The following is a 10782-nucleotide window of genomic DNA, read 5'->3' as shown; positions in this document are numbered from 1 at the left end:
TCTGTGCCTCAGTCACCTTATTTGTAAAATGGAGATTAAGGCTGTGAGCTCCTTGTGGGACATGGACTGTTTCCAACCTGGTAGTTCTGCATCTACCCGCAGCACTTAGTACAGTGTCTGGCATATAGTTAAGAGCTTAACAAATGCCAATTAAAAAACAATTCAAAAAAGGGCCCACATAAGCAACGAAGGCTACCTTACCAAGCACTTAGTACTGCTCTCTGTCCACCACAAATGCTCAGTAATAACATTGCTTGACTGATTGAGGATGCAGCAAGGCACAAGAAAATAATAATTATCGTACTTCTTAAGTGCTTACTAAGTGCTTAGCACTGCTCTAAACTCTGAAATAGATATATTAATAATAAAAATAATTGTGGTATTTGTTAAGCACTTTACTATGTGCAGGCACTGCACTAAGCACTGGAGCTTTGTCCCTGTCCCACATGGGGCTCACACTCTTAATCCCCATTTTACAGATGAGGTCACTGAGGCCCAGAGAAGTTAAGTCACTTGCCCAAGGTCACGCAGCAGACAGCTGTAGAATTGTACAGTCCAGTTCTCTCTCAGGAGTATTAGCATCCACGGTGATTTTTTACTTGTTTTGGGGTTTTTTTATGGTATTTGTTCAACACTTACTGTGTGTCAAGCTCTGTTCAAAGCACTGGGGCAGATATACATTAATCAGGTAGGACACAGTTCCCTTCCATTCATTCTTTCATTCATTCAATTGTATTTATTGAGTGCCCACTGTGTGCAGAGCACTGTACTAAGCGCTTGGAAAGTACAATTTGGCAAAAGATATAGGAAGAACAGGTATTGAATTCCATTTTACAATTGTGAAAACTGAGACACTGGGAAGTTGTGATTTGCCCAAGGTCTCAGAGCAGAAAAATGGCACAATCTGGATCAGAACTCCGGTCCCCTGACACCCAGGCCTCTGCTTTATCGGCTAGGCCTCGGTGCTTCCAGTATTGACCAAATCCTAACGTGGACCCAGTGTTACACTGCAGAGCTGTGGGACATGTCAATCAATCAATGATATTTATTATGCGCTTACTAGGTTCAGAGCACTGTACTAAGTGCTTGTAAAAGTACGATGCAACAGAGCTGATAGCCACGTAAGAGAAGTTCCAGGAAGATTAGAAGATTAGATTCAAAAAAGCAGCAACAGGCACTGAAAGGGCAAATTTTTGAGTGTGGAAAAATTAAATCTCTACATGCACCCAGGGTAAAACAAATTGGACATCACTTGTTCACCTCTAAAAAACCCTCTCCCTCCCCAACTCTGTACCTGAATAAGGCTCTCACCATCAAAAAGGGAAATCAGCTCTTACTACTGCTCCATCAGGTCTGAAATGTGGGAGAAAAAATTGCACCCAATGGAGGATGTTATAATAATAATGATGATAATAATAATGTTGGTATTTGTTAAGCGTTTACTATGTGCAGAGCACTGTTCTAAGCTCCGGGGTAGATACAGGGCAATCAGGTTGTCTCACGTGAGGCTCACAATCTTAATCCTCATTTTACAGATGACGTAACTGAGACACCGAGAAGTTAAGTGACTTGCCCAAAGTCACACAGCTGACGGGTGGTGGAGCCAGGATTAGAACCCATGACCTCTGACTCCTAAGCCCGTGCTCTTTCCACTGAGCCATGCTGCTTCATAACAAGAGGGTTATAACCTCTTAACTTCATAACCCTCAAAACAAGAGGGGTTTCTACTTGATGAATCCTGTGTTCTGGGAGACTCATATTGTGGTAATTTATTTATTTGTATTAATGTCAGTCTCCCCCTCTAGACTCTAAGCTCACTGTGGGCAGGGAATGTGTCCATTTATTGTTATATTACACTCTCCCAAGTGCTTAGTACAGTCCTTTGAATACAGTGAGTGCTCAATAAATATGATTGAATGAATGGTAGCCACTCATTTATGGAAATTAATGGGGTAGGGAGCAGATTGCTCAAAGAAATAGCACCAGGATTGATTGTTTTGGATGCAAATTCCCATGTTATTGTTATGGCCACCATTAGAAGCGGGCATTACAACTTTGACACTCATTGTTATTTGACTGTTTTTAGATATTGTTAAGGTCCAAGAACCCAAAGAAACACCAAGAATTGTAAGGTACAAGGCAGTAGACTACTAGGCAGTGTGGCCTGCTGGAAAGACCATAGGCTTGGGAGTCAGAGGACCTGGATTCTAATCCTGACCTTTTGCCTACTAGGTGACATTGGGCAAATTGCCTAAGTTCTCAGGGCCTCAGTTTCCTCAAAGGTAATATGAGAATTCCATATCAATTTTCCCTCCAACAAACGGACACACTGTGAGTCTGATGTTGGGCAGGGATGGTGTATGACCTGATTACCTTTTATCTACTCTCAGCAGTTAGTACAAAATCACACAATTATTATTATTACTATCGGTAAACCTGAGGCAGAAACTACAAAGCATATCAGCCATCACATCTTAACCAATGACACATTCATATAATCATATATACTCTGTGTCTATTTGTGCCGATTTATGTTCATTCATTCATTCAATCGTATTTACTGAGCGCTCATTTTGTGCAGAACACTGTACTAAGTGCTTGGAAAGTACAATTCGGCAACAAATAGAGACAATCCCTGCCCAACAATTATGTCTGAAATGACTCATGGGATGGGAATAAACAAATGGTGGAATGAAGCAGAGTGGCCTAGTGAAAACATGGAGTCTAATCCCGGCTCCACCATTTGTCTACCGTGTGAACTGGGGCACTTGTCTACCGTGTGAACTGGGGATACTGCATCTGTAAAAGTGGGGATTAAGACTGTGAGTCCCATGTGGGTCATGGACTTTGTTCAACTTGATTATCTTGCATCTACCCCAGCACTAAGTACAGTGCCTGGCACATAGTAAGTGCTTAAGAAATGCCATAAAAAATGTTACAGCCAAACTGGGAGTATTTGGGATTTAAAGAGAGAGGAGTTTGTAAATCATTAACTGCAGAATGAAGTTGGAACTAAAGTGAAAACCATAAGGTCCTGAGGGTCAATTTCATCTTTCTATGATTCCCAAGTACAACCCCTCCCTCTCCCACCCCCGTCCACCTTCTGTCTCCTCAACATGTGCTTAGTTGGAGCTCAAGTTAGTTGCCTGCCACTGATTGTCTAAAAATGGGTCACTCAGGCCCCCAAGATGAAGGGCAGGAAGGTCATTTCTAGAACTTCCTTAATCCCTTTTCCTGGTATTTGTGGCTCTATCTTAGGTTGGCTCCAAACTAGCCTGCCGACATGCCAGTCAAATCTCTCTGCCATCTTGAGCCAACTACAAGCCCAAAGGTGCGACTTGGAAAAGAATTTGGCTGTATCTGTGGAGTCCAAAACCCGAGGCAACTCTATGAGGTCAATCACTCTTCCTCTGGAAGAGACAAGATGAAGCCGGTCAGGGAAAGAATGTCAGATTTTAGAGGCCATAATGATGACAAATAAAGCCAGAAATGGTCAAAAGTGGAGACTGTCTTGTGTCTCCGGAATAAAAAATGGAAGCTGAGGTTTGGACTTGAAAACAGCCCTGGAAAAGGGAGAATGGAGAATGGGTATGGGATGCTCTCTCTTTCAAAGCCCCCATCCTTGGAAAACTTTCTTGTCTTATGCTGTCTAGTCATTTCCCACCTATAGTGACTCCAAGGGCACACCTCTCCCAGTACGCCCCACCTCCATCTGCAATCGTTCTGGTAATGGATCCATAGAGTTTTTTTGGTAAAAATACGGTAGTGTTTACCCTTGCTTTCTTCTGTGCAGTAAACTTGAGTCTCCACCCTCAACTCTTTCCCATGCCGTTGCTACCCAGCCTAGGTGAGTTTGACTTGTAGCAGATTGCCTTCCACTTGCTACCACTGTCCGAGCTAGGACTGGAATGGGTATGCCCCTGCTCGACTCTCCGTCCCATAGCCGAGACCAGTAGAGTACTGGAAACTTTCCAGATGCGGTCCTGAGAGGGACTTGGATAATTGATCAATGTGTTTTTTTTGAAAATGAGTGTCCACAATGCTACCACTCCACTAATTCCCATTAACGGTGGAACTCTCTGCAGATAGTGTATTAAGGGGAAAGTCACTGCCTATCCTGTGTTCTCAGGCACTGGAGTCTGTCTTTGCTTCATCTCATTTGACAAGTGTGGTTCGCCTTGAATTATTTACACTCGCACACCACACAGTAGGAGTGCCAAAGATGATTTTCTATGAGTAATGAAGTTTTAGTAATGGGAGTCCTCGCTACATCTCTAGGCTGATAAAGCTTTGCTGAGGAGTAAGGGGAGAATTGGGGGTTTTGTGGATTCGTGAACTGGGAATTAGCAAAGTGTCATGAGACCGTGTGCTGAATAATACAATAATAAAAGTGCAAACTTTATTTTTGTAGCCTCCTCAGCGGCACTCAGAAGACTTTAGCCGAACCACACACAAAATAATAAAGAAAGATGCTAATGGCATAACCATGATGCTAAGGCTGATAATTCTGGGCTAATTTATGACTTTGTCTTCACTAGGAAAGGGAAGTGGAGAATTGAGGCTGTAATCTGGGAAAGCAAGGTGATAGATGTGCTCTTGGAGAAAGAAAAATGTTTATGGTCTGGATTCTTCCAACTTTTGCTGTTCTTTAGGTCATTTGCTCAGCTTTCCACTTGCTCCAAATAGACTGAGCTTTAGCGCTTGAATTTCACTGGGGTTAGTTCAAGACATCTTCATGCCCCAGGCAAAAGATAGCAATGAAGAAAGCGTGTGAACCAAGAAGCGAGAAGTGGACAGGAGAAAAAGAAAAAAAAAGGATGTATTTCCAGCTAAATAGTCCCAAGTTTGTTTATACTTGGTAGCTGGCCCTGGCTATCTTACCCAGAGTGTCCACATAATACATCTCTAAAGGAATGAATCAATCAGTGTTATTTATTGAGCGCTCTTGAATCCAAAGCCCTGAACTAAGTGCTTGGAAGAGTCCAACAGCAATAAGGCACATATTCCCTGCCCTCCTGGAATTTATCATCTAAAGAGGGAGACAGACAAAAAATTATTTCGAATGGAGGGAGTATGAGGAAGAACAAGGAAATGGCAGGCAGTTATACTGATATGTCAGGATAAAAGGGTTGTATAAATCACTGAATATTCAATTGAAGCTGAGTGTCAGAGAGAAGGCGAATGATTTCTGCATTGGGATCTCAGCCCAGGGAGGTGAGAAAATTAGAACTTGCACCTTGTTTTGTGCTCCGTTTATAGTAATGATAATAATAATGATTGTGATGCTTGTGGTATGGAGCAAGTTCTGTGCTAAGCACTGGGGTTAGACTGTGTCTGATCTGATTATGGCCCAGCATATTTGCCAGAGAAGCAGCAAGGCCTAGCAAGGCCTGGGAATCAGAAGGACCTGGGTTCTAATTCTGATTCTGACACTGGTCTGCTGGGTGATCTTGGGCAAGTCATGTCACTCCTCTGGGGTTCCCTCATGTGTTCCCTCATCTGTAAAATGGAGATTAAGACTGGAAGCCCCATGTGTCCAATCTGATTAACTTGTATCTACCACAGGACTACAGTGCAGGCACATAGTAAGCACTAATTAATGCCATTAAAGAAAAGTAACTGCCCCATCAATGCTTTGAGAGGCTCTGGGAACAGGTTTTCTCCTCTAGGCACAGTGTAAACTCCTTGAGGGCAGAGATTATATCTATTGACCCTACTGTACTCTCCCAAATACTTGGCCCAGTGCTCTGCATACCCTAAGTACTTAATGATTATCACTGATTATAAGCTCTTTGTCTACCAAATACCTACCAAATTTGTCTACCAAATACCAATACCAATGGTATTTGGTAGGTGCTTTCTTTGGCCAGGCACTATGCTAAGCGCTGGAGTAGATACAAGTTAATTAGGTTGGACACAGTCCATGTCTCGCATGGGGCTCACAGTCTTAATCCCCATTTTACAGATAGGGAACTGAGGCCCAGAGAATTCATTCAGTCGGTCATATTTATTGAGTGCTTACTGTGTGCAGAGCACTGTATTAAATGCTTGGGAGAGAGAAGCAGCGTGGCTCAGTGGAAAGATCGTGGGGTTAGGAGTCAGAGGTCATGGGTTCTAATCCTGGCTCTGCCACCTGTCAGCTGTGTGACTTTGGGCAAGTCACTTCACTTCTCGGTGCCTTGGTTACCTCATATGTAAAATGGGGATTAAGGCTGTGAGTCTCTATGGATTCTATATCATTGACACCCAAGCCGTTCTATTTAAAGGGGCTATACCCACCCTATCTCTGATACCCAACAAAATCGATGTCATTCACCCGGAAAAGGAACCAGCCACACCTCAAAATGAAATTACTTCTCTCATCACAACAGGCTACCCCAGTTGGCTCCTTTTCTCAGGCTTCTCTTCTTAGTCCAGTGCTCGCACACAGTTTAGCGCTGAATAAATACCACTGATTGCCCTGTACCAATGACCTGCATCTGCATTAGTCTACTGCACCTATTGCTCAATTAACCAATCAATCCGTGGTATTTATTGATTGCTTGTTGTGTGCACTGCACTGTACTAAATGCTTGGAAAAGTACAATATAGCCACATTCTCCACGCTCTTACAGATTACTCCCACATGCTCAAAACAGAAACGTTTTCACCCACGTTTCCTCATTACTCTTTTAAATCCTGGAACCTCAAGACCAAATTCTGAACATCTGTAAACAGACCAGTGTTTTTTCCTGAAACCCAGTACTTGTCAGGTGTAATTATAAAATTCTGAATATTGAATATTTGTAATTCTTTTCCTCATATTTGCAAGCATGTTCAATCTCCACCTTCTATTCTTTGATACTGAAGCGAAGGAAGTAGGCTTAGGAAATCTGTCAGAACAATGCAAAACACACACTCAGGCAGAGTGTAAGAGTTTTTTCCACTTCTGGTCCTTAGTTGCTGCCTCTGAGGAAGCCAGCTCATTTTGCACCTGCTTGACAAGATCCGGGCAGAAGGAGGTGGTTTTTCTGTTTCTCCCTGTTCTACTGTGATTGGACAATAATGATGACGATGGTATTTGTTAAGTGCTTACTGCATGCTAAGCACTGTACTAAGTGATGCGATAGATACAAGATAATCAGGTTGGACACAGTCACATGTTACTCACAGTCTAAGTAGGAAGGAGGACAGATATTGATAGACATCATCAACATTTCCTTTTAGCCATTTTTGTTATGGTCAGAGCTTGGCAGTCAAACTTAAAATATATGTTCTCCAGCACAGATGACTCCTGCTCCTTTTTCTCCAGTTTATATGGCAGGTACCCAGTTTTAGTGTGTCTTGACCTGATTCTTGATTCTTGGAGCAGAGACTGATTTGTTCTCGATAGCAGTAGGCAGGAATTAAAGTAATAATAATAATAATGAAAGGAAAAGTATTTGTTTGGTGCTTACTCTGTGCTAAACAAGTGAATAGGTCAATTAGTCACTCAGTGGTATTTATGGAGCGCTTACTATATGCAGAGCAGTGTACTTAGAGGTTGGGAGTATATAACAGAATTAGCAAACATGTTCCCCTGCCCATAAAGAGCTTACAGTCTACAGGTGAGACAGAGATGCATATAAATTAATAATTTACAACATAAGATAATTAGCTCACACACAGTCCCTGTTTCTCTTGGGACTCACAGTCTAAATAAGAGAGATAACTGGTATTGAATCCTGATTTTACAATTAAGCACACAGAAGTGATGTGACCTGCCCAAGATCACATAGCAGGGCAAGTGGCAGAGGCAGGATTAGAACCCAGGTCCTCTGACTCCCAGGTCTGTGCTTATTCCATTAGACCATGTTCCTTCCTCCACACCTGTAAATTTATTCAATTATTTATTCTGATTGCTCCATTAGTAAATTTTTTCATGTCAGAATGCAAGCTTCTTGCATTCTGTGATACTTTCCCAGGCACTCATTAAGTGCCTGCCACCTAGTAAGGGCTCACATGAATATTAACACTATAACATTCTCAAATATTCACCCAAGATTCCTCAGGAAAATAATCCAGAAATGGAGGTCAAACATAAAAATGAAAAATCACAGCTCCAAAGAAAGAAATTATTTGCCTTGCTTGCTGCCCTCCTGCTGCCTGGTTCTGGATCTGTCTTCAGAGAGGGTTTCTTGTCCCTTTGGCATCTTTCATTCATTAATTCAATCATATTAACTGAGCACTTACTGTGTGCAAAGCCTTGTACTAAGCACTTGGGAGAGTACAATGAAACAGTGAACAGACACATTCCCTGCCCACATACCGAGACCCATACCTCAAATCCCTCCTAATAATAATAATTGTGGCATTTGTTAAGTGCTTACTGTGTGCTAAGCTCTGTTCCAACTTCTTTATATTGTTATATTGTACTCTCCCAAGTACTTAGTATATTGTTCTGCACACAGTAAGCTCTCAATCAATAAGATTGATTGATTGATTGATTGATTGATTGATTGATCCTAAGTCCTGGAATAGACACAAGTTAATCAGGTTAGACTCAGTCCCTGATCCAAATGGGGCTCCCACCCCACACATCCAATCTATCTCCAAAACCTGCCGTTCTCACCTTCACAACATCGCCAACATCCGTTCTTTCCTCTCCACCCAAACCGCTACCTTGTTGCTACAATCTCTCATCATATCTCCACTGGATTACTGCACCAGCATCCTTTCTGATCTCCCAACCTCCTTTCTCTCCCCACTTCAGTCCATACTTCACTCTGCTGCCTGAATTATCTTTCTGCAGAAACACTCTGGGCATATCACCCTCCTCTTCAAATATCTCCAGTGATCGCCTATCAACCTTCACATCAAACAAAAACTCCTAACTATTGGCTTCAAAGCTCTCCATCACTTTGCCCCCTCTTACCTCACCTCTTACCTTCTCTCCATCTACATCCCAGCCCACACACTCCACTCCTATGCTGCTAACCTCCTCAATCTGCCTCATTCTCACCTGTCCTGCCGTGGACCCCTGGCCCATGTCCTACCTCTGGCCTGGAATGCCCTCCCTCCTCACATGCACCAAACTAACTCTCTTCCCACCTTTAAAGCCCTGCTGAAAGCTCACCTTTTCCTCTGCTCCTCCTCCCCTCTCCACTGCCCCTACTCCCTCCATCTGCTCTACTCCCCTCCCTGCCCCACAGAACTTGTGTATATTTGTACATATTTATTTTTCTATTAATTTTATTAATGATGTGTATATAGCTATAATTCTATTTATCTATTTTGATGCTACTGATGCCTGTCTACTTGTTTTATTTTGTTGTCTGTCTCCCCTCTTCTAGACTGTGAGCCCAGGGGAGGGATTGTCTCCATCTGTTGCCAAATTGTACTTTCCAAGCACTTAGTAGAGTGCTGTGCACAGAGTAAGTGTTCAATAAATATGACTGAATGAATGAATGAAAGATGGGCAAATAGAGCATTTATTCTATTTTACAGATGAGGAATATGAGGCACAGAGAGGTTAAGTGATTTATCTGAAGTCACACAGCAGCCAAGCGGCAGAGCCTTTTTCTAAATTTTTAATAGTATCTGTCAGTTGCCTGTTGTGTGCCAGGAACTGTACGAAGCACTGGTGTAGGTACAAGAGACTTAGATTGGACACAGTCCCTGTCCCACATGGGCTTCACAGTCTTATTCCCCATTTTACAGATGAGATAACTGGGGCACAGAGAAGTGAAGTGACTTGTCCTAAATCACACAGCAGACAAGAAGCAGAGCTGGGATTAGAACATGGGTCTGTGCTCTATCTACTAGTCTACTCTTCCTCTTCTACGAGAACTACTGATGATCCCAACTTGAACAGTAAGATAACGGCTCACTCAACTCTAGTTTAGGCAGGAGAATAATGGGAGGGGACCAAGCTTCCTCTGAAGCCCCTCCCTCTCTACTTTTGAGCAACTTGCAAAACCCTAGAGTAAAGAATTGCCATTAGCTGACTGTTGTTTACCAATTTCTGGACCCTAGAGGCACACACCTAAGAAGACATACAAATATTGGAAACCACTTTGCCAAATAAGCCAAGCTTTATGGGCAGACAGCAAGTCTACAGAAAACTGAAAAACAGGCTAATGTATCAACCTGCCCAAGGAAAGCCATTAACCCAATGTCAGAAATCTATACTGGCATCACAGAGCTACTCATTATAACGGAACTCTGTTACCTAGGCAGGAAACTGACTAATGATGCAGTGATACACAAAGATATAGAAAATTGAATCGGGAAGGCCAGCAAGTACTTTGGGAGATGGTCAACTAGTGTGAGGACAGGATAATAGTAGACTTCAAACTAACCTAAAGATCCACATGGTGCAATGCAGTCCAATCTCACTTTGGCTGTGAGATCTGAACTCTTCACAGATGCCACAAGGACCACTTCAGCTGTTCCTTCTGGGTCACTTCACAACAAATTTCAAAACCAGCCACACTACCACAGAGTTGGTCTCTTAACACTGTCCGGAGTGACCGGGCTGGGATGAATGAGGAAAATGGATGGTGTTGGTAAAATAGAAACCCAAACACCTCTTCTGTGATGAGCTGAAATTGGGGAATTGAAAGCAAGGAGGAAAGAGGAAACATTTTAAGGCTACAGTAAATCAAAGTCTCGGACCCTGCTTCACCCTAGCTAAAAACCAAGAATCAGTCGCCACAGACAGAATTATATGTTGGACTGAAATCAAAAGGAGAGTTGCTTTTTTGGAGCAGAAGCTCCATAAGATCATGAGGCAAGGAGGAGAAAGTGAAAAGCCTCACCAGA

Source organism: Ornithorhynchus anatinus, chromosome 7, assembly GCF_004115215.2.
Source record: "Ornithorhynchus anatinus isolate Pmale09 chromosome 7, mOrnAna1.pri.v4, whole genome shotgun sequence".
NCBI classification, from domain to species: domain Eukaryota; kingdom Metazoa; phylum Chordata; class Mammalia; order Monotremata; family Ornithorhynchidae; genus Ornithorhynchus; species Ornithorhynchus anatinus.
Note: the sequence above shows the minus strand (reverse complement) of the source record.